General features: G+C 38.5%; 1 protein-coding gene across 22 annotated transcripts in view; it reads left to right on the forward strand.

The window, feature by feature from the left end:
* The window catches only part of SORBS2 (sorbin and SH3 domain containing 2), a 181,787-nt gene that overhangs the window by 31,693 nt on the left and 124,903 nt on the right, over positions 1 to 25,191 (forward strand). For all 22 annotated transcript variants that reach the window (XM_074155258.1, XM_074155284.1, XM_074155287.1 and 19 more), the window contains one exon: positions 10,759 to 10,879. The gene's annotated coding sequence lies outside the window, so the exon portion shown is untranslated. The remainder of the gene's footprint in view (positions 1 to 10,758; positions 10,880 to 25,191) is intronic.

The raw sequence follows: 25,191 nt of genomic DNA on the forward strand, positions 1-25,191 counted from the left end.
TACTTCAACTGCCATAGATTTTGGTTTATGGTATGGACACAGGTGCTGCTTCCTTTGCCCAATGTGCAAAATACATAGAGTCATATCGTTCCAGATTTCAGGTTGTTGCTGTTGAGAATATTTTCGAAGACTTTTCTTTCCACCTTCCCAGTTTGCACTGGCTTTTGTTATATGAATTGGGATCTCTCAAAAGGCCTGATTTTCATAAGAAGTATACGCTGCGTCCCTAGAAAAGTGTGTGTAGCCCTTTGTTGTGTGTCATACTGGCTACCGAAAATGGAGATAGCAAGGAAGTGTTATTTTAGAATTGTGTCTGTAGACTGTCTTACTTGGGGAAGAATTTTTCTACGGAGGGAGAAAACCTTTGGTGGAAAACATGGCTGCAGTTTTGATTTCTTTATTAATTAATGGTGTTCACTGATCAGCAATGAAAGTGTACTGAAAGAGGGCAATCAAGAAATTGCTATAAATCCTTTAAGTAGCATCATCCATGACAACTTTTGCCTTGTCATCACTGTACTTGCTGCTTAAAGGAGGGTCTAGTTTTGTCAGCGAAAGAATCAGCTCTGGCCTGCAAATAAGTCAACAAGAGCAATTAACTGGCAATGGAGCTGTAACATCCTGTGTAGCCTTAAACACAGCAAACATCAGCTTGTCTTTCCCCAGCTAGGAAACGCATGGATATAATTCAAACAAGTGTTTCAAACTAATAGCCCGTTCTGAAATTAATGGTGCTATAGAGAACACAAATAGCAAACAGAATCTGGAAAAGAGCTCTCGTTTTCACTTAGCTGAAGCAGTACCTGATAAATGACTACACAGTAGTGTGCTTCTGTTAACAAGAAGGCAAAATAAATGAAAGCTCAGCACTGATTTTCTGAGCCATTCTCCTAGGGCTAATCTGGGTGTAGAGTATCCACTGGGGGAGGCTGGGGTTGTGCTATAACTTCACCTTTGGAAGCTGAAGAACTTTCTAGAAGCCAAGTCCTCCTTTCCCTCCAAGCTACTAGTGTGGGGAACTGACACATCTGTGGGGAAAAGATTATCTTCAGGAATAAAGAGATTTGAACAGGAAGGGATCAGTTTTCTGCTTTAGGGATTTCCTGTTAATCATGATACATTGTGCTGCAGAAGAAGAGATTGCCCAGGTGATTTGCCATCACCAAAACCAGAAGCACCATATAGCAGCTTCCTGCTAACTTCTGTATATTTCTGTAACTTACCTGTCCTCAAAGTTACAACAGTCTCTATTTGGATTGTCTGAAAAGCGTCAGTTTCGATAATACTGTAATTGAGGTGTCAAGACTTTCAAATCCAAAAAAATCAGTTGCAAGTTCTCCAGGGCATGAATCGTTCTTGTACAATTCTGAGCCAAATGTATGCACTTAAAAAGATGCCGTAGCTTTGGCCTTTCAAGACAGTATGAGCATGCTGCTATGTAATAACATCCAGCTGTATACGTCCAGTGATGCTATTGCTCTGGCCAATTGCAGGTGAACTTACACGTTGAGTCCTTACATTTATCTGCTAATAAATGGGAAAGTGAGAAAGAAAACATGAAGTAGCTACTGTCTGTGTCTCTCTGGGAATCACCAACAATTTGGTACTTGTTAAAGCCTATTTTGGGTGTCATTCTCTCTCGTAAAGCCTTGAGAGCCTTGGTGTTTCTAGCCAAAACGTAGGTTGATACTGATCACACTCTGATGCCCTGGGTTTTCCATTCTGGCTCTTGCATCCCCAGAGCTTTTGAACTTCTCTGCAGGAATCATAGTTCATGCTGTGTATAATTTATCTATTTTCTTTATTGTGTAGGCCGAACTTCATAAACTAAGTATGTGTGTGCCAATAGCATGAAGCCACAAGCTTGACAGGCCAGTTCTAGTATATTAGAAGGGTGAGAAACAGCTTTACTGTGCCTGCTGAGCTGATTATAGAGAGGAGGGGGTCCATGGCACCCTTAAAAAGCAGTGGCTCAGGTCTACTCTTGAATAAGGTGATTTCTAAATCTGTAAGGTATTTTGAGCTGAGTCCCAATCTAACATAGTATTTTCTTTAAGTCGCATTACTTCCTTTAGTGTATCTACTGACAAAACCTCATTGATATCTATGGCCACCCTGCAGGCCTCAAACATACTTTGCTGTCTGGTGTAGGCTGGCAGTGGGCAGCTCTGGTCCTGCTTTGACTTGTGTATGATGGGAGTTTGGGTTTGGTTCTGTATATGTAAATCACCTGAACTGCTACATTTCAGGCTTAAATGAGAGGAGAGGCCACTTTGGTTAGAGTTAGGAAATAAAGTTAATGGTAAGGATAACTAAGTACTGAAGCATCTAAAGAAGCAGGGATATCATTCTTGTGGTTGCCTTTTGAATCGGGTTGATCAAATGTCTGTCAGGAATGATACACCTACTGTTGATTTTCTGTTATGAAGCAGATGGACAAGATGACTTGGAGATCCCTTCTCTTCAATGATATGAGGAACTGTAGGAGAACTAACTCAAATTCAGTCTGCTGCTTCTGATACAGCCCAAAGTCAGAATGGTTTGTGACTTCCTACAAGCTGACATGGCTTGATTTGCAGCCAGATCTATTTTCACACCCTTCATGAATAACCAGCCTGTCACTCCCATCCCATCAAAAATCCCTTCAGAATCAGTCTATAGAAACAACTCATGTGAAGGCATAAGAACGTGTGGTTTGGAGTAAAAGCATGTGGTCGTAAGGAGAGTTCAAGTTGACTTCAAGTTCTGCCAGAATGTGGTGCAGATAGAATCATAGAATAGTTTGGGTTGGAAGGGACCTTTAAAGGCCATCTAGCCCAACCCCCCTATCATCAGCAGGGACATCTTCAACTAGATCAGGTTGCTCAGAGCCCCGTTCAACCTGACCTTGAATGTTTCCAGGGATGGGGCATCTACCACCTCTCTGGGCAACCTGGGCCAGGGTCTCACCACCCTCAGCGTAAAAAATTTCTTCCCTCTATCTAGTCTGAATCTACCCTCTTTTAGCTTAAAACCATTACCCTTGTCCTATTGCTACAGGTCCTGCTAAAAAGTTTTCTCCATCTTTCTTATAAGCCCCCTTTACGGTCTGAAAGGCCGCAATAAGGTCTTCCCAGAGCCTTCTCTTCTCCAGGCTGAACAAGCCTAGCTCTCTCAGCCTGTCCTCACAGCAGAGGGGCTTCATCCTCAAATGATTTTTGTGGCCTCCTCTGGCCCCGCTCCAACAGGTCCATGTCCTTCTGATGTTGGTGCCCCCAGAGCTGGAGGCAGCACTGTAGGGGGGTCTCGCCAGAGCAGAGGGGCAGAATCCTCCCCCTTGCCCTGCTAGCCACACTGCTTTTGGCGCAGGCCAGGATGCATACCTGATTTCTTGAAATAAGTACCTTCTTTGCAGCCTGAGGGACTAGTAACTGCCATGAGTGTGTGAAACTGTGAGTAGCAAACTCTTTGCTGAGGCAATTGTATCTCAATGAGCGTTGGCTGATTTTAGCTGATTTTTTGATGTTAATATCCTGTGTTGTAATTAGAGGTAGGAAACCCAAATGCAAATGTTGGGTCTTGCTGAAAACCAGATACTGCCTTTGAGCTCAGCCTCTTGGGAAAAACAAAAACAAAAAATCAGAAAAATATCAGACTCTGCCTCTGATACAGAATTAGCTTGTATTCTAAAATGCTGAAGTGTTATCTACCCATAGCTGGAAGCCTTCAAAGCTTTGCATAGTTGCTTATGTATGTCTTTAGGTCATGTTTTCAGTTAAATGGATTATAGTAGCAAAATGGATAAACTGACTAAAGGAACGTTTATGAAAGATGCTTCCCTACACTGCTTTTACCTGTTGCTTGACTTCTATGAGAGATTTTGTACTCCACTGAGGTGACAAGGATCATTCCCTTTACCCTGGGGTTCAGTGCCTGAAAGCTTCAGCTGTGGTAGGTCTGCTGTCCCCTACCCTCTGTGCTATGAGTGGCAGAAATTGTTAAAATTACTTGATTAGTAAAGCTAAAGACTGTTGGTTTTATAAGTCCCTTATTTTTTCTTTACTAAATTGACAGCTTAGCAATTTGGCTGAACACCGTTGTGTTAATTATTGAGAAGCCTAAATTCCTTTGTGGATTTAGTCATGGTAATTGGAATAGGAACTCAATACAGAGTGTGGAGGTGTAAAGCTGGCCTGGCTGTAATCTGGTGGTTTAAGAAAGAACAGAATGGCATTAGGGTTTGTGTGCTCTGTAACATAAATCTTTGTGAAGTGAAAGGGGGGAACTGGGACTTGTGCTTCTTATCTGGATTTCTTTTGCTTTGCATGGACCAGCGAGTTTGAGACCAAAAGGGGCAGCTCTGCCCAGAAGTATGCAAGGCTCAGAGCCTGGTGATGGCAATTCTCCCTTGAGAAAGGGCAGAGTCTTATCCATGGCCAACCCTCTGAAGGTGTTAATATTTCGGAGTACATCATTCAGGTGGTAATATTTCAAAGTAACTTGAGGAGTAACTCAAATTTTCCTTTCTCCTAGGTAAATTTGCTCTATTAAGCTAAAGAGAAACAGTCATGCTCTCTGAGCCACATGAAGTCTGTAATTAGTCTGTAAAAGATGGGCCAGTGTCCTCAAAAGACCAGACAGTAGCTTGATGCTTAGTATTCTGTGTCAGCAAAGTGGGAGAGGTGACTGTAAATCCGTCTGAAAATTTAATCCAGCTTTTCAGTATCAGCGGCAGATGTTTTAACAACCATCGGTGCAGTGGTTTTTAAAAGAAGTAAAATGTGGTGGGATAACACCATCTTCCACAGTTTTTATGAAGAGTGAAAATAGCCTGAGAACATCTTGTGGATGTTTGCACCTCAGACACAAGGCTGATAAAACATGGGTTTGTACATGACAGCTGCAACCAAAGTGGTTTCATCAAGGTGAGACACCACTTGCTTAGATCACCAGGAGAATTTTAGGTAACTGGGAACCTTACAATTAAAAGGTATATAGATGCTTAGGAATGTGGGTATATGTAAAATGGGTGTTTTAAAGATTACCACTTTGGATTTGGGCTTGAAAATCCTTTTGAGCAGAAGTTAAACAAACCCAGTCATTTAAGCTGGCAAGTCAGAATGAGCATTGGAGGTTTAGAGTCCTGACTTGTTTACATGTCTGAGGTTTAGGCTTTTAGGGAAACTGCTCCCTAATGCCCCTAACACCCTCCCCAAAACCCCCCATGATCTTACACAGTAGTTGAACATGTTCTAGCAGAAAACGAGTTGGAAAGACAAATAACCTTGCACAAAGTTCTTGAAACAATGGGCTAGTCGTGTGTATCAAGAACAAAATAAACAATGAGCTCCTGTTCTCCATTTCCTGAAAAGGCCTTTTCATATTTATTTCCCCATACGTTTTTAACTGTTTACTCTTGGAACAGAGGAAGTTAGTTTTACCGGCAAAATAGTGCTCTTAGCAGGCATAGCATTCTCCAGGTCCAGTTTCACAGCGATAGCTGCAGTGACTGTAGTTGCTTTTCACATCATTCGGAGACCAGTTGTATGGTTTGCTGCCAGTTATGTGAAATTAGCCTAAAGTATTGGAATAGGTTACAACACTAAGAGACTCTAAATCTTCATATAATATGTTTTTAATAGTTTGGTTTTTTTAATGCATGTGATTTCACTTCAGACTTGGGAGTCTCCTTATGTTTTAATGTGTTTATTTGGTGCTCAGTTACAGGTGGTGTAATAGTTAAAGGATTCTATATTATATAATGCTGTTATTAAACATATTAAAAATTATAAACATTTCAAGGACTGACAAAACATTGGGTTTGAGTCTATAGATATCAAACTAAATCTGCAGCAGTGAAACTGAATCTTGTTTTGCCAAAGGCAACTGGCAGAAGATCTGGTACTAGCCTTCTTCCCAGCTTCTATTTAGAGAACAGATTAATTTTCCAGAGATGCATTCTCTTGATAAGCATCTTAGGGTGTTTTGGCTTTAGTATATTAGATCTCAAAGAAGCATAAAGAAGGTCACAAATTCATAGATGCCAACTTTATATCAAAGCCTTTTACGTCTTCAGAAACATCTAACCGTAGAGACAATTGGTGACATTTTGTAGCTTTTGAAAATATCAAGATTCTTGAACAGCAAATTTTAAGTTGTATAGTAAACTCAGCTTGCTGTGATAGCAGAGTTGCTTATTTGCAAAACTTCTTGCACAAAAATCTGGCCAGGGATTTCGGTCTTATGTAATTTTTTTTTATCCCCAGACAAAATTTTATTATAATTGCAGGGGGGAGGAGCAGACTTAGCAAATTCCAAAAAATGAGAACTGAATATAGCTAAAGACAGATGGTGTCTTTGAAAGAGAATGCAGATCTGCTGTTCTAGAGAACAACAGCAGAGGCAACTCCTCTTCAAGCATCTGCCATTTTGCACAAACATCAGTTGGTGTTAATGAAGTGAGAGCGTGATTCTTCCTACTTGATGTCTTGATCCGTGTCTTTCAAATGTGTGAGTTATCAGAAAAACACTTCTGTGACAAATTCAGAAGGCTTCTTGGATACTCTGCTGGATCAGAAATTGCCTGATAACTCTTGGCTGGCTCGTGTGTGCTTTCCGAGGAACACGAGCCAAAAAACCCCACAATTCCAAGCTTCCTCTTTTTGGTCTTCCTTCCCAGTTTCCCAGTTTTTCTAATGGGTTATATAGGGATGAAACACTCTTATACCAAACCTGGAGAGCAAAGTTTAGTAACTTTATCATTACCTAATGATACTAGTGAGGTGGACCGTCCACCATTAACTGGTTGAAGGAAATGATGGAAAAAACTCTTTAGAAAGGGTGGAGTGCGCTGCTTTTTTAATATAGAGAGCTAGTTTGGGATGTACTGTGATACTGTGCATAATTTCCCACTACTTAAAATGTCTTGACCAAAGATTCTTTTGCTGTGTGTGCTGGGACACATACATCTGTAAGAGCAAGACTGCTCTGTAGCCACGCTGGGAGAAATTTTGAAGTATTTTAACGTTGTCACCATGGGTGGTTCATTGAGGTAACTAATTTTCTTTAAGGTTAGGAAGAAGTGTAACAGATGTAACTATCACAGTAACTCGGCTGCCTACGCGTTCTTTCTTGCGATGTTGAATCCTGTGTTCTGAAAGCCTGAGTCAATTTATTTTTCAATAGATGATCCACCTTTTAAAATGTGTAGATCAAATGAAACTGTGGCAGAGACTTAAATTCAGGATTTGGTGTTTGTGTGGGTTTTTTTTAATGTTGAAGGTTTTTCAGAAGTTCTTATTTTTCATATGATGGTCTAGAAAAATTCAAAAAAACCTTTTTATACATATCCAACTAAAGAAAACTGCATGTGTATTTGTAGTCATTGTTATATATATTCTAACGTAACAATTCTTAAGCTACCCACCACTACATGAGGCTGAGCCATGCACGACAGCACACGGCATCAAGATGTATTAAGAAGCAACCTGGCTAGAATGCCAAGTGCATTTAATGATAGGTGGGAGGGCAAGAAGTGTTGATATAGAAACAAGCTGTCTGCAGGGCTTCCCTGCCTAAAAATTTCCTACCTGTTAATCCTTAGTCAAGCCTTGATTATTGTACGTAATGGAAGTTTTTTATGACTTTTGATCAGTGCATAGATTTGCCCTAGTGAGAATTTAAGAAGCATTTATGGTTAATGAGGCCCTAGAAATTTTGGAATAGGAGAAAGGAGCTGAAGTAATTTCTTTTTTAATTTTTTTTAATTATTTTAATTAAATTATTTATTCTTATTCTTTATTATTTATTATTATTCTTATTAAATTAATTATTCTTTTCTGAAGAAGTTTCTATATAAAAATGAAGCTCTCATTGGTGGGAAATTTATACCAGGTTTGCTGTGCTAACATAATGATTGATCCTAACACATTAAGTAGGAGAAAAAGTATAAACTGACCATCAATAAATAACTTTTTAGTAGTTTTGTGATAATTGTAAATATCTTGTGTCAGATATGAGTGAAATAGTGCAGAAATGTTCTAAGGGAGATGCTGACTCTTTCTATCAAAGAAATGAACCTCAAACCAATTCTCAAGAAACAGACTTGTCAGGTATGGGTTCTGATCAACCTTTGACCATTGTCACCCTTTCATTCCTGGGCACATTCACATTGAGCATAGGTAAAGGCCGCTTACAACTCATCGGATAATGCCAGACCTAAATTACTAATATCTAGGTGAACTTTAGAAATTAAACTGGTGTCACTGGAAATTAATCTTTTCCCATCTAATTTCATCCTTTTGTGCTTGCATTCTCTAATGTTAAATGCATTTAATGTTATCTGTCATAGTTCAGTTCAAATTCAAGAAACCTGGTTACTTGGAAAAAAATAAAATAAGTCTTCTCCATGCTCCTTGTTTCTTCCTGGGGCAGGTAACAGGTAACATGCAATTCATTTAGACACATTGTCATGTTACTAGAAAGTATTCTACTACTATTAAGATCTGAATAGAAACATGTATAGAATAATACAAAGAAAAAAATGTCATTACACCTGGTTGTACAGTGTTCGTCTGCAGACCTATTTGGTATATATGATATTTATGGCTTCTAATATTTCCTGTAGATAATCTAATTTATATCCAGTAATTAAAGCGCATCTCAGTGTATACTGAAACAGTGCTTTTGTCACATTTAGTAAATGCTATAAATACTAATAGATAAATTGTTATCTACACAAAAATGATTGCAGAAAGCGTATGAAGAAACAAGGTACTAGGGTGGGTCAAGCGCTGATAGTAAATCAATCAGCTAATGGTAGATCTGCCTTCTGGGAAAATGCTTCAGAAAAGAAATCCTGTGCTGTAAAGTGTCGTGTGTTGTATTACTTCAGTAGTAAATTGATACTGCTGATAATGATTTTAACACATCCTTTTCATATTTGCATAGTATTAGTATTTGACATCCAGATATTTGTTGATTTAGCTTGTAACCACCAGATGAAAGCATTATGGATAGTAAGGTAATGTAGCATCTGATACTAGTGGTTTTGGTACATACAGGTCTTGTATTTATTTACAAACTATACTTCATGTTCCACCTGACCATTACAGCTCTCGGGCTGGCTATAATTTGCACATTCATATATTGTCTGAAATTTAAGATACTGGAGTCCTTAAATTTCTTTGTTCATGGACCTCAAGTTAAATATAAACAGAGCTTTTTAACGTCTATGAACTAGTTTTGTGGTAAAATAATAGTCCTAAACTAGCCATTTGGAATGAAGCAGCAATGACTAATTTAATGGGTTGGTAGTTAGAGTTTGTGGGGTTGTGTGTTTTGCTGTAGCTCCTTTTAACTACAGGAACACTAAAAATAGTTGGAATCAAATGGAAGGGATGCTTTTGAGCTAATCCAGAAAAAATTTGTACTATATTTTCACACTTGGCAGCTCCTTCCATTATTGTTATAAGTGCATTATAGCTAATCGTTTTTATATGTCTTCAGGAACAAATATGTGTTTTGTGTTTGTTTTTAACAATGAGTGTTGCTTTACTATTTTAATACTTTATTAAATAGCTCGTGTCTGGCATCCTGTTTCATGTGTCAGTGTAACTTTCAAATGGTCACTGTTCACAGATAAATCAGAAATTAAGGTGACCCATGGCATTCTAAAACATGATCAAATGAGTGTGCTTAAGTAGACTTGGTTGGATATTTAATAGTTATTGAAGCGCTTAGTAATTCCACCACACCAGCCTATTTTAGGTTTTGAGTAGCGAGTAGCTTCAAATCTTGTACCTTTTCCTTGAACAAAAGTAACAAGTTTTTCAGTGGCAGTGTCTAACAGTGTGAAAAGGTGTTTTGGTGAAACAAAGGAAGTTGTAGCTGTCAAAATTGCTGAGATATGTAGAGGGACATCTTGGAAGCTTCTCCCTATACCAGAAGAAGCTGCAAAAAGTTAAATAACAGTGGTGGGTTTCCACTGAGTTAACTTACCTGTGTTGCCTGCAATGTCAAAGTAATTAGCTTTTACGTACCCATCATCATGTTTTGGGGTCTTTTTCTATAGTCATTAATTTTTATTGATACTTTACATTTCCCAGTATTTTTACATCATGGGAGGGTTGGGGATGTGGCAGAAGAGGGCAGGGACATCTTTGTTATGTCACTCAATGGCCCTGGTGGAAAAAATGCAGCTTCAGGTCACTGAGTTTCCAAAATAGCACCGGTGCTGAAACTGGAGACTTAAGATCCAAACTAGAAACAAACTACTGGCTTCATCCTTGGTAAACTGATTTGTCCTGTCCTCAGATGTGTGTACCACCCAGATAGGATGCACTCAAGTGCAAAGAGAAGTATTTCCATCTCAGAGGAGCCCTTGTGTAAAAGAAGGCAAAGCATCTTCAGAGATGACTAAACTCAAAATGTATTTTTCACATAAAAAATATCCATAGTGGTTCATTTCCTGAAATACAGGTAATAGCCTTCAAGGTCCCAGATTTCCTTTTAACAGTATTTTCATTCATCATCCACAGAGCTTGCTCCCTGCTCTTTCTGTCTCTTTAAAGAAAAAATTGGACAACGAACAAAGTTTTTTTGCTATGGATTTCCTGATTTTATTTTTTTTTTTTTTAGCTTGGGTTGGGAGGCTGGTTATTCTGTATTGCATTTTCATTTTGACTGTAGGCAAGCCCATTGCTGCTGAAAATAGCTCAAATGTGCTTAGAACAAAAACGTCAGCCAGCCACTCAGATTCTTTCTCTTTTTCTTTTGCAGACTCTTGCATGTGAGTTAAATTAATTTCTTGAGAGAAACCTTCATAAAGGGCTAAATAAACAAGATCTGCATATACAGAAAGTTCTTCTGCACTTGAGACACAGCTAAACTCGTCTGTCTGGTAAGTCATATTTTTCTTGAGGATTTGTCTTTCTTCCTGCCCTTATGACTTGCATTCTTGAGTTTCTAATTAGTGTTCAGAGAAAAGCAGCTTCTGTTTGCTAGTAGTTCTGCTGCATACTCTGTATGAAGTGTGAAGACTAATCTGCAAAGGCATTAACCATGCTGCATTTGCAAACTTCAAAATAACACCTATGATTCTGTATTATACTTTAGTATGAGCAGGGTTTTGTTCATCGAGTTGTTTTTTTGCTGTAATGAAATCATTAAATGTTTTAAAGCAAAACTGCTGATTGTTCTGTCCTGCAGATATTTACCTGTTTGAATGTTCTGCATTTAATCAATTAACTTCAGAATTTGTGTTACAAAGTATATTCTGTGCCAAGACAGAGTTTAAAAATAAATTTTGTCAGCAATTCATTCATGTCTCATTGCTGGTTTCATCTTGTGTAGATAAAATGGGCTCATTTTATTGATGCAACACTGTATTTTTCTTGCTGATGTGCCTGTTTCATGGGACAGTAAGCATGCTGGTCAGTAGGCTTTAATTTGATAATATAATTCTGTATTAGTTCTATTCGAGATTTTTGTGGCTTACATTTTGATTACAGTGCTTGAAACAAATCTTTTTTTTTTTTTCTTTGATTGTGTAGTTTTAACTGAGTACAACCCAAACAAAAGAAAGCTTCGTCCTCTACTTTCTATTTTTATTCTTTATTGTGATTAAAATGAAGAAAATCTATGAAAAGCAAAAGGTTTTTACCCAGTGCTGTGGCTTTTCTAAGCAGCTGGCTAGCATTAAGTGGCAACCTATATATACCCAGTCCATCTGATCACCCATGCTGTGGCTTTGCCATACCACAATTACTGTGTACTTACACACTGCATGCCCTGGTTCTGCAGAGCTCACTGTGCAGGCTTTGCTATAGCCCTGACGTTAGTTTATTTAAAAAATACATTGAAAACCCACATCATATTTAAATGTAGTTGTACATTTCATGTGAAGCAGTAGTTATGCGTTATATTTTCATGGGAAAAAAAAAAAAACCCAACCAGATCAGTGCTTTTACATAAAAGCTGTTTGGGGGCTTTCCAATTCATTTAAATTTTAGTTAGAAGTTTCCAGCCTTTTTTTGGATAAAAAGAGAAAATCTGAAGTCTATGTATACATTTCATATAGCTTTTTGTTAAAAATACAGAAGTTTGTGTAAAAATCAGGAATTTTCTTTAACAGTTTTTCAGAAAAAGTAAAACTATGTCTGGTTCAGCTGTAATGTTTACAGTAGTGTTTTGTTCTCGTATTTGAGAATGATGGGTCTAATTCTGCTTGTTCTTCCTTACAGTAGCAGATATTGATAGTATAATGTAGGTATCCACTTGAAACCATGGGAATTTTGCTACCAGGCATACTTGGTTTCAAATGAGACAGTTTCTATTCTTTTTCCCCTCTCGTTTTTAATTAAATTATATTCCTTTTGGTTTAAGATCTTTCCTGTTCCAATCTTGCTGTCACATATAAAGCTGCTTCCCTGATCCTGCAGATCAGTCACCCAGTCCTTGTACTTCCTAAATTCTTTTGACCACACTCTAGTGAATACTTGTCTTACATTAATGGTTTTCAGATAAAAAGAATTTGTCACCTGAGACTCACCTGAAGCTTCTGAGGGAACTTAAGAGGCCACACTGTAGTTACTGTTTGTGCAATGTAGAAATTTGTGATCTCTTAACATGTGCAAAAGACGTAGCTGGAGAAGAAATTACAAAAAATTAGGCTGCATAATAGACAAAATATTTATCAAGTATTTGAATTATTATTTAGCAGTGCTTGAATTGTGCAAAGTAAAGGCCAAGGAAGGGCTATTAATGGTCATTTTTTTAATTCATGTAAGTTTGAAATCACTAGGTCAGAGCAAGTTTTTGCTTGGCACTTAATTTTTGACTGAGTAACAGACATGACTTAAAGGAACTTGTATCTGGCATGCTCACACAATCCAAACTTTAGCTGAGTGAACTTGGCACCAGCTGCAACTAAAGGGAGGAAATCTCAGGGGAGCAGTGGAATTTCTTTCTTTGAGTAAGTGTACCTCTGCTTTCACGGGGAACAAACAGTAACATTTTGTGCAGGTTTCTGCTTTCGACAGTGTGTCTTTGTTCACTTCCCAAAGGTGGTGTCAAATACATTGAAAAAAAAACCAAAAACCTTTCCTATTTGGATTTTTCATTTTACTTAATGATATGGTCCTAGGGAACCCATTAAGTCTGGAATGGCCTAACACCGTTGTTTGTAGCTCTTTGTGTGTGAAGAATAAAGGCTCAGTCAGAACAATTCAGGTTACATAAATAAACATGCTCCCTCCTTAGGGTCTTTGGGAGCTCAAATAGAGGGGTGGGAGGCAAATTTATCTATAAGCATTTTATGATGCAATTATTTGATGAGAGTGTCTCGGAAAATGTTTCCTTCTTTCCAGTATGAGTGTTTTCCAAACAACATGTAATATTACTAAAATGTTACTTTGAGAAAAAATGGATCGTGAGAGCTTGGATTTCTTGTCAAGTAAGAGCTTCATGCTGATAAAGTTCTTAAATTAATATGCTATTTAGACATAATATATCAATGTTACTTCCACTGTGTGGTCTAAGTTCTATTGAGTTGTCGATGGCAACAGGGTTTTATGGTATCTGTTCTGTATGGGATTCTGGTCCACAAGCAGACAAGACTATTTGGACCTGCAGTCCAAAGTGACCAGACCATATCAGCAGATCATAGTAATATTGAAACTGCATGGGTTTAATATGTGACAATGCCAGAGAAGAAGAAGGTGTTTTGAAACCTGGAGAGTAAGACCTGATGATAGAGGAAATTAATCTGAATGAAAGGCCATCATAGAATCGTTACAGTTGGAAGAGACCTTTAAGACTATCAAGTTCAACCATTGCAGGCGCCTCTTCCTTGCATCAGCCTCAGGCTGGGGATATACCAGATGGGAGGTGCTGAGAGCATGTGTATTCTTATCCATTATATTTAGATACATTTACATATAATATAATATAATATATTTATTATATCTATTATCTATTCTTATCACCTATCAATTGTGTCAGCACTGGACTTACCTGGCTATGTCCTGTTCTCAGATGGCAATAGATAGCTCTGGAAAAATTTTGTGATGTGATTCCGTATGTAATTAGCTGCTTTAGAGGATTGTGATTTTTGTGGTGTCCTGGTTAGCTCTCACCTGCAGTAACGAGAGGTGGCAATGCCTCTCTGTTGGCTCCGGGGCTTAGGCTGTGCTCTGACCTTCTGATAGATCCGAAATAACCAGGGACTGGCAGGATTCCCAGATTCTCACAGTAGCCTTTGCTCATCGTCATTGACCTGTGGTTTGGGGGAAGAGGGTAAAATTAATCACTTCATTAATAATCAAGTATAGCAATGAGCATCCATGTCAGGATTACTATTTTTAACTGTAATGTCCAAGCTTTTAGTTGCTTAGCCTTTCTAAAAAAAACCTGTCTTTTGAGATCAGTGTTTTTCAGGCTCTGCAACCTCAAAAGTATTCATTTTATGTCTTTAAAGAAAAAATATAAAAATAAAAATATAAAAGTTGGCAGTCAAAAGCAGGTGTTTTTTGCATATGAAACATACCGGAGTAGTTTACTTTTCACTTCTGCCTCGAGCTTTGAGTTTCATTTGACTCTTAACTTGTGTTTGAGTTTGAAAAAGACTGATCTGGTAATAAAGTTGCACGATAGCTATTAGGGAATTTTCCTGTTTAGCCACCTGTGTGCTTGTACTTTAAAGAGAAAAGGGTGCTTATGCACTGTCTCTTCCTAAGTAAGCACTTAACCATACATCTAATAAGTATGCTTTAATCTGTTTTCAGGGTGGCTCGCGTAAGGTATTACCTGCTTATGTTTGTATGTAAGACTGCATTTGTCTCCGTATGTTAGTGGCTTAAGAATTAGCATGTTTCATTAGTGGCTTATGTCCCTAAATGTTTAATGCAGTTTAGAAGGCTGTGTTGTCTTTACAGCTGGAGGCAACTTGAGCACTTAGGCTGCTTCTACACTTGAGACTCCTAATGACTTGTTCCACAGAAATGATTTTTTTTATGGGGAACAAAAAAACCTTTAGTGTAAATGCGTTTAAAAAGGAGCTAACCTGGTGCAAAGGAGACTCTTAACATGCATATCTTCCCTAGTCCATGTTTGTCACCAACAGGTGACAAAGTAGTAGTGACTTTATCCTTTTGAAGCTAAAAGCGTGTGCAAGAAGCCTCTCGACTTTGGAAGTGCTCCATGAGGCATCTCTGTAGGATTCACTCACTTGTGGGATTCATCCAAGTGAACTTGGAGGCAAGATGCACCTGGATGCAGGACAACTGTATGTGTGACCCTGAATCTCTGTCAGGTCTCTGGATCTTCTGGAAAGCAGCAGATTTCTTCTCCAAAGTCGAAGGAAGAACTAGTGAGGACAGTGGAGGTAAATAGTATTTATCTAATAAGATCCTATTATCTTATTTCCTTCCTGGGAGGGAAGGAAGCAGAGGAGGCAAGAACGGGAAGATAAGCTGCGTTACTTATGTGAAGGGACAGTTGATTTGGAGAGCCAGTTCCTCAGTTTTAATAATGCTTAGTCTTTCAGTACAGTCGAGTTCTTATCAGTGGAAGGATTTTTTCAATTCTTTTCTTAGCCTTTAATATATAGAATTAGCTAGTTGATCTTTCCACGGTGAAGGTTAGCCAAATATAGGCAGCTGGAACTTGCTATCAGAGGTCCATTGGATCCCCAAATGGTGTAAAATCACCTTTTTGTTTCTACTTCCCCTCTGAGTCCTGCACAAAGCAAAGGGAAGATGATGGGTGATTTTTGCAATGTTACAGCTCAGGCCCAAAGTAAGAGTTTTTAAACTGTCAGAATGAAACTTTTGTAAGACTTTGTTAAAAATAAGGATATGAAATGTGTGCGTTAAACAAAAAACTAAGAATTCTATGGCTTGAAGTCTGGGCGCATTCTGATGTACAGAAAAACTCTGCCTTTGCCTGTGAAACAGTGATTGACAATGACCTTGGACTTCTGGAAGCAGAATTAAGCTAATATTGACAGCTTTTGAAAAATCTTCCTTAAAGTGCATCCCAACTGTACCTGTAGGCAGGTTCCTCGAAGCCTTCCTACAATGTAAGACCTGAATGTTTAAAGCTAGATCACTGCTTTGTAGTGATACCTCTTGGAGTAGCTAACAATCCTACATTCACACAAAGCATTTTACAGTAATGGCTTTGCATGAAATGAAAGGTGCTTTATTAAAATTGGAATGTGCAGTTTAATTTACTGTTTGAACTGGAATTCAGTTTTTTCTTAAGGGTGATGCTTCTGAAAAGAACCATCATCAGCTACCCATTTAAAAAAAAAAAGAAAAAAAAAAAAGCTAGTAGTTTAAAGGCTCAAAAAATGTCTGAATTCCTACAGAGTGTATAGATGTTCTGCAAACGGGCTCTTCTGAATTACTCTGAACTCCAGAACTTGATGTCCTGTGAGGTTTGTATATGCTATAGAGGCAAAGGTTGCCATACGCTGGCCTCTCCACCCCTATCTGGATTTCCCTCCCTTGTGTAAATAGGATAAACCTAAATCCACCGACTTGGCAATAATTGTGTGGTTTCTTGCTTTGTAGCAGCTGACTGCATGGTGGTTTTCTAGCAAAACACTTAAGTGACAGGCGGCAGGTCAGCGTGGTGTTGATGTGTCTTCCTGTGATCTTGGAAGTCTCATCCAAATGACTAGATTTCTAGTGCCTGGATTTATGTAGTGAGATCTGCCAAGTATTTGCTTGGAAAGCCAAATGATTGTTCAAGAAACATTTGTGTCTGTCTAGATATTTATTAAAATATATATAGTAGTAATAAGGAATGAGTAGAACAGCTGAAATGAACCAAGAGCTGGCTTCTAAACAGAATTTGAACAAAACCTGTCAACTTATTTCAGACTGAAAATACTATGTGCCATTGGAAAGGAACATGCTTCTGTTAAAATTTCAAGTCTTTGTATTCCTTGGGTCCATGTAGAATAAAAAGCAGTAGTGTCAAAACAAAGCTCTAAATTTTGAAGTCTTTTCCACTGTTTGCAATAGTATACGCTTGACCAAAACATTTCTTTAGAGTTGGAAAACTGTTTCCAGTGGAAACCTGGGCTCTTTGAGTAAGGCCGTTACAGGCCAGCAAACACAACAGTGCAAGTTTGAAAGACCTTTGAGTCAGCTGGTTGAACTACTTATTACAACGTGTTTATTCATTGAATTTTGTAACTTCTCTGTCAATTATCTGGCAAATCAGAGTGACACGGACAAGGGTCGTTCTTATTCTTAAGGCTTTAAAAGATTCTTGTATGTGTCTGGGTCTATTGAACTGTCACAAACAGCTTCTACTATGCACTTGCAGAATACTTGAGTACTCAGTGTTACAAACTCTGCCTACCTGTCTGGTCACAAATGACATGACCCAATGCTTAGTCCAATCTTTGAGGATGAATAAACACTGACGAAATCAATAGGACACGGACAAAATGTTTGTTGGGAGAGAATTACATTAGGCAATCGGTAGTGTAAGTGTTTTGTTTTAAATGTTAGTCCATTGTTTTGTATCAACTCAAAATACTGTCTTTAGGCTTTTGCATAAATTGCCACATTTAGATTGAGAAAAAAGTCTAGACATTAAGAAATTCTAAATTTGTTTTTCTTTTGAGGTTTCAGGATTATTTTTCTTTCTGCAATTAAAGATGCACTTTCCTTGATGGCATGTTCCTCACCAAATAGAAATGAGGCAGGTTTTAAATGAGTATCCTTTTCTCCAAAGAGAACATCTTTCCTATCTGTTATACAACTGAATTAATATTGGAATGAACCACTTAATAAATTTAAAAGCCTGGATCCTTCATAAGCAACACCTTGGATTCTAGCACAGTAGGCACTGAACGATACTTTTTTGTTTTGTTGAACTGATGGAGTTTTTATACTCAGTTTTTGTTCATTTCCTCCCTCTTTCAATTTTGCACTTGATGCTTTCATGCATCCATCTGAATTCCATGAAAGTTGATATTTCCAAGTGCGTTATCAGCTGCAGTAGTGTTAGGCTGTGTTCTACAGTTAACAGAAGAGAAAATCTCAACAGAATTAAAAACCCAACATCCTGCATGAAGTGTGTGCACCTCATCTATTCATTGATTTTTCTGGCAATAACCTTTCCATGTGTAAACCTTCCCATTTTCCCCTTGTAACTACAGTACCTTAAGCAGGCAGGTTTGTTGTATGGTTCTTTCTCTGTTGTTATCCCTCTGTAATTTCACAATTGTTGCGAATAACTTTCATGTTCAGTTGCACTGTAAGACTTCACTTGTAAATGCCTTTCTGAAAACTCTCAGCAATAACTCTCTTCCTCAAGTGAGGGCGGGGGTGGGGGGGGGCGAAGATTACATGGATTAACTTTTCATTAAACTGTGTAATGAGCAATCATGATAATATCTCCTAAATGCACTTCTAAGCCAATGGAAATGCATCAATTCTGGCATAGTTATTCAAATGATATAGAAATTTTCATATCCCTTTTATGAAACTGATAGAAATTATTGCTGGCAATTTATAGTAATACACAATTAAGGAAAAGTCCATCCTGTCTGTCACTGCTATAAAGGTGATGGACAAAGAGAACTGGTATGCTCTTGTTTGGGTGGTACCGAGTGTAATGAAGCCGTGATGGTAGCCCTGGCACTGAGCACTGCTAGTGCTGATAATCAATATCAAGATTGCTGGCATAACCATGCAAATCACTGCCCTGCATTGGGCAAGTCGACAAATAAAGAAAACAAGCTCAAAGTTTGGTGTAAGACCATTCAGGTTAGACCATGGCAGCTGGATTAGCCCTTCAGGTGTAGATGTGCCACTCACATGAACTGTGATGTGTCAAACCTGAGGTTTTTGGTCATTTCTTTGACAGCTTCTTCCATTTGATGCTGCTTATTGACTAAGTGTCACTGTCTTTCACACTGACACTGATAAAAGTCACTATGTGATTATTTTCTGTATAATGTTTGCATGTACTCTGTAATAGAATTGTTCTGTTCCATGTAGAGTGGAATGACAAATCCTGTTACTTTGAATTAGAGACTAAGGGAATTATTAACCATAGATTGCTGCCTTGCAATTAATAAATGTCTTGACTGTAAACAATGTGTGGGGAAGCGATCTGGCCAAAAAATAGATAATAGCATCTATAGGCCTAGGTGGCTAGTTTCAGTCCAATCCAGGCAAGTAATGATCACCCGGGGTGTACGATAACATAGCAATTTGGTCTGTGTGAAGTCCGTTAAACACTTTAGTCCATTTTGAGACAGGCTCTTCTCTGCTGGCAAAGCAATGTCTCCTGAGATGAGACCACATGGGGTTCCAGTCTGGCCGTGGCCTCTTCTGTGTCTGGAATAAACAAGGAATTTAAACTACTCACTCTGTCCCTACAGGGTCAGCCCAAGGTATATTTATCAAGTGAAACTAGGATAGTTTTGTTTTTACTATTCATTCCAAACATTTTATGTGGAATAAATACAGCAGTTAATTTTTTTTCTAGGCACTGTATGAGGCATAATGACATTCCAAAATCCAAGTGCATATTCACAAGACATGTTTTGGGCTGATTGTGGTTGAGTAAAGCTTCGCACTGGATTTGCAGACAATTGGAAGAGGTGTAGGTACAGTCAGAGTACGGACAATAAAGCTGATGTGTCATACCTCAAAATCTGCAACGTAAAGGCCTCCTTTTGAACCAGATTTCAAATCTTTGGATTTTTGTAAATAGGCTTATTTCAGACCATAATGACCTGCGTGACAATTATCTGATTTCTGAATTAGGGCATAGATTTAGCTATGGATATGGATTTATGGGAAAAGAACAACAAGCTAAAAAACCACCACCACCAAAAATCTGTTTCTCTGTAAGAACAATCTTATCTTGACACTTCAACTCAGGCTGCTCATCAGATATCTTTTTAGAATAACTGTGCCTTGACAGCTGCAATAGATATAAAACTGAAAAATGCTGGGATTTTTTTGTTTTCCTTGCTTTCTAATGGGTTCCACAACTTGATGACCTTTGCTGAAAATAACTTGACTAGCTAGAGCCATAACAAGACAGAACTATTTGAGGGCATGTGGTGAAGGCTCAGCTGTTTGGACGGTGTTTATCATTCCATGGATATGATAGCTAGGGCAAATAGAGGAAATAGAAAAATCAGTCACGAGGGGGAAATATAAAACTAAAAAAATCTTCCCTAAATCATTGTATTTGCAAACTACTGATGATCCTGAGGAATATTTCCACTATTAAAATATTATTACTCAAATGCACACTGCATTTTCTCATCTATATTGCAGGTGCAGATTGCAATGCTGATACTTGGTTCTTCGTGTTCATGCTGAAGGCCGTGAGAGGTCAAACTAGGTCTCTAGATTGTCCAGTCTAGAGGCAAATCAGTGTTCTAACTTTAATGCTGACTTCGTCATTTTCTCTCACTGTTACCATTCTTGGTCAATGTTCAGAGACGGTTTCAGTCGGTGGGTTACAAGTATATTCTGCTGAGAAAGCCTACCATAGATCTTTGCTTGTTAATAATTGGCTTTTAGCAATTCCACTGCCAGTGAGAACATATTTAGCATTCTTTTGATCATTTAAAGGGTTTCCTTCACTTTCATGTTTGCTGTGCCTGCCTGCTAAGATTTTAGTGAAAAACAGTTTTCTTGTAACCATGAAAAATACACTGTTCTAATAAATAATTTTACCAGAGAAGTTACTGGTAGCTGTTTTATTTAACTGTGGTAGAGTGCTGCAGAACCAGGTGAGTAGGGAGCTGGATCTCAAATCTTTCATTCAGCAATGGTACGCTTAGCTAGTGGTTCATTTCTACCAGTGCTGACTTACCACTGGAGAGGTGGTAGGAAGGACAATAAACTTAACCTGTTGTATGTCGAGTTGTCTAAATATGCCTTATCTCTAATGCTTGAACTGGCCAATGAAGAGACCTGACGGTGATACTGCTTATTAGCAGATCGTTTTTTAGAAGCTGTATCTTTGCTATTTTTGTTCATCTGATACATGAATTTTGTTCTGTTTGTGAAGGAAAATGCAACAAGTGCAAAATCTGCTTTTTACTTAAACATGCTAAAAGAATATACGTACTTGTTATCAAAATAAAGGTGGATTCAGGCTCTTTTGAAATACACCTATTTGTAAGAAGAGGGTCCTATAAGAGCTGTTAAATCATTATTAAAAATTGAGTCAATCTTGGTAAAAACTGTGTCCTGTATTTCAGTGGGGTTTGACAGACTTGATTGATCCTGGTGAGGTTATGAAGTAGGACAAACCTTGATCAAGACTGTAAGAAACTTTAGCTGCTCTTGTGGCAGAGGATGTTTCTGTATCTTAGACCATTTGAGACTTTGGGCTAAATCGTCTTTAATTTTGGCATAATCCGTTGTTTCTGTAATAGAAAGCTATCCTTGAAAATACTAAACTATACTGCTGTGGTACCGTCAAAAATTCTGCTCATTAATTACCAGGGTGCAATTTGCTTTCCTGAGAGGGTGGAGGACTTCATTAAGACCTTTGGTACAGTCATCTGTTTTTCTGTGCCAATGTGCCTGGAGGTGTTCAAGGCCAGGCTGGATGGGGCTTTGAGCAACCTGGTCTGGTGGGAGGTGTCCCTGCCCAGGGCAGGGGGTTGGAACTAGATGATTTTTAAGGTCCCTTCCAACCCAAACCATTCTGTGATTCTATATTCTGCCTGTCAGCTGGAAAGCTCCAGAGTGGCTTTCCAGAGCTGTGCCTTGGATAATACTGGGATGCTACACTCTGCTTGGCAGAGGAGAGGAGAGGGCAGCTCCCTCAGCACCTGTGGCGTAGCAGCCACTGCTGTTCCTCAGGGGACAGCGTGTTCTCAAAGGTAGCCTGGTAGCAATACTGACAGCAAGTCCTACAAAGCCATCCCTGCTGTAAAGGGTAAAGTTTGTTTTGCGTGGGAAAAGCCTAATTGAAGGGAAGGAAGGAAGGAAGCAGGAAGTTGTCTCACTTTTTAATGGTGCAAATATTTCAGTCTTTGTCAAATGGCCATTTACCTATAAATGTGAACACAAGCCTTTGCCCATGCCAAAGAGATTCTCATAGTATTGAGGCAGTGTGGTTTGTATTTTTTTATTCCTGACCCCATGGCTGCAGCACAGCTTTAATCTTGATTGAATTTTCTTTTCTGAAAATAAGGGGGTTTTAGTCTTATTGTGGACATGGTATCTCGTCTCTGAAGGAATTTGTCAGATGCTTCAGGGCTACGTGGATGAATAGAGACGCAGTCGCAAAGTAAGCTTTGTCAGTTAAAACTTTCAATTGCTTGATTCTCACAGGTGCAGTATTCCAATTTTCTGCCCTATTTCTATATTGTGTTGTGGGTACCCTGATACTCAGCCTAGAAGAAGTGACCCTATATTTGTCAATAATTATTTTTCAACAGCGTTCCTTTTCACATTAACATATACTAGGAATTAAAACAGTCTTCGTGGTTTTTTGCTCTGTTTTGACCAGGCAACATACTTGAACTCATTCCTTACTGCTAACTCTGCAACTTAATTTCAAGTTACATTTTAAACTGGACCTTATTTGGTAACTTCTTAGGTTTCTTGTTACGGTATTTTAGAGATTGGGAGTAGCTTTAATACAGCAATGATGCATCTCCAGTCGATACCAATGATGAAAATGCCTTTTAAAACTGTTACTGTACTGCCCTTTTCATACAGAGCACAGTGTTTGTAATAAATGGACAGACCATTCTTCTTCGGAAGTGCCAGGTGGATTTTTCTTCAGAGTATGACTGAGTAATGTAGTTTGTCCCTGTTCCTATTGTCAGAATTTATTTAAATACCTTCATTCACCTTTGTGCCCAGTTCTCAGTCTCCTTCTTTTGCTGTTACAGAGCAGTAGGAATGTTACTGAAGTCAGTGTCTAGAGCAGCATAAAGGCTCTATAGCTAAAAGCAGAATAAGACCAGGGATGAGTTGAACATTATAAAGATAAATTGCTAAAGACACTGTTAAGAGACGATTCCTCCCATTCCTGCATGTTGTTCTGTGGAGTTTTTTTGATCTTGCTTAAACAATTTAACATAATCCAGAGAAGGAAAATTCTTAGATTCTGAGACTAGCATCCTGGCTTTGTTCTGGGAATGTTGTCAATTTGTCTAAATATGTGCATAAATTGCCCATGATAATTGCAGTTTTGTGACATTTCTTGGCCATGAATCATTATTAAATTCAATAGCCCTTGTAGCAAACAGGGCAGATGTCTTCCTGGTTACATTTCTGTTCCTTTTCCAAATTACTTGTTCATTACACATCTGTGATTGTGGTTAAAGGTAACAAAGCTGTAGAAACAACAGGAAAAACTGAGTTTCCCGACAGTGGTAGATGGTGGTCATCCATGCATGTTGACGAACTTGATTTGGTTTATACCTTATGAAGCAAAATACTATCTAGTTCTGCCATTTTCATACTGAGAATACTTTTCTTTCGAAAGAATACCTCTGATTTAATGGCAAATGTGTGAATCTAAGGGATGAATGATAGAAATTATGCTGGGCTGATCTTGGTAGTCTCATTGCTATGTTTTTATACCAAAGTAGGCGTTTAGATCTAGTGTTGACTTGAAGGTAGGCTTTAGCTTGCTGGAATCCTTAATTTGAAATTGATATAATTTGAAAAAATATTACGGGTTTATTTCTGGAACAGTATTTTGTGAATTATAATGTTTTATGTGGTGGTGTTTCACTGCAGAATTACAGCAGGTGTGCAGAAAATGAACTATCCAGATGAGTCAGCTCTGCTTCAGATGATCTTCAGTTGCAGAACCAGCTTATTACTTTCTGATACTCTGTAAATACCAAGGTGATGGTAGGCATTTGCCACCTTTTTTATTACTGTTTGTTTGAAGCTGCAATCTACAGAGTCTTATTAGAGAAAAAAATATTATACTCTTCTGGCAGGAGATGGTAGCATTTGCAATATTAAGGAAAACCACCTTTGAAAAAAATTTCAGTGCTGTAGCACTGTATGGAGCAATTTATGTGGCTAATGAGTTGTCCATCCTAGGCTTCCTGAGCTTGCCAGCTCTTTGGAATGATGAAGTCCTTCTGTCCTACACAGAAACACTAGGTTGGTGGCTGACACCAAGGTGTCAGACAAGGTCTGCTGTCTGAATAGTTGCTTGTGTTCAGTGGTGTAATTAAGCACATTAGGCTAGAGATGTAGTGAACTCTTAGTCTTTGTAAACAACCGGCTTGAACATGAAGTCCATATCAACTGCAGACCAACTATTCCTGCACTTTCACAACCAGTTTTAAGTCAGTATAACACTTATCTAACTGAAAATGGTTTTAGTTTTTAGTCTTAGTTGCAGGTTTAGTTCTCATTTGGACCCATAGGTGAGTCCAACTCACCCCACATCAACTGAGCAGTAGATCTGACACAGAAGTGACAGGGAAAGGAGGTGCACCTTTCCTGTGGTGAAGGCAGGATCCTAGATTGTATTGAACCAACTTTAGAACTGGGTAACTTGTCCTTGGTAGCCATTGGAGGAAACAGAAAAATTACTTTTTTGTTCACATCCTTCAGACTTTATACCCTTGTAGTTTCAGATCAGTATTAGCCATGTGGATACGCCGCAAAATGTTCATTGTAAGAATCCTCAGAGATGTACAGCTCAGCAGAATCTCCATCCTGAGGAATAATTGTTAGATTCCAGTAGCATTTTCTAAATACTTCTGCTATGAAAGTTAACAGTATGAAGAGAAGGGTGGTATTAACAAATGGTAACTCTATCATCCTTGGACCATTCTCCATGGGTGGCTGCTGTAATGTGTGAAAGAACAGTGTTGTCAAAGGGCCAGGCAGGTTCTGATGTTCACCTGTGGTTGCCCTGTGAAGAAGGTGGCTTTGTTGGTCCTTTTTCATAGACAGGGAAAAGTCCTCACCAAAAGTCAGCCTGAGTTACTTCCCTTCGTGCCACTGCACAGCCCACACAAACCTATTTTTGCCCCTTTACCACAGAAAGAACAGGTGACTTGAAGATTCAAAGAAATCACTGCTATGTGGCATACGCTACCATGACTGTCATGCAGAAAATACCACATTTGCCTGGGCCAAAGCAACCATGTGAAGTTAAAATATGCAATATGAAACCTCCTTGCACCTATGCAAAATAGTTTTCTTGTATGTTTTACTATCTGGA

Source organism: Numenius arquata, chromosome 10 (assembly GCF_964106895.1).
Source record: "Numenius arquata chromosome 10, bNumArq3.hap1.1, whole genome shotgun sequence".
Taxonomy (NCBI): Eukaryota; Metazoa; Chordata; class Aves; order Charadriiformes; family Scolopacidae; genus Numenius; species Numenius arquata.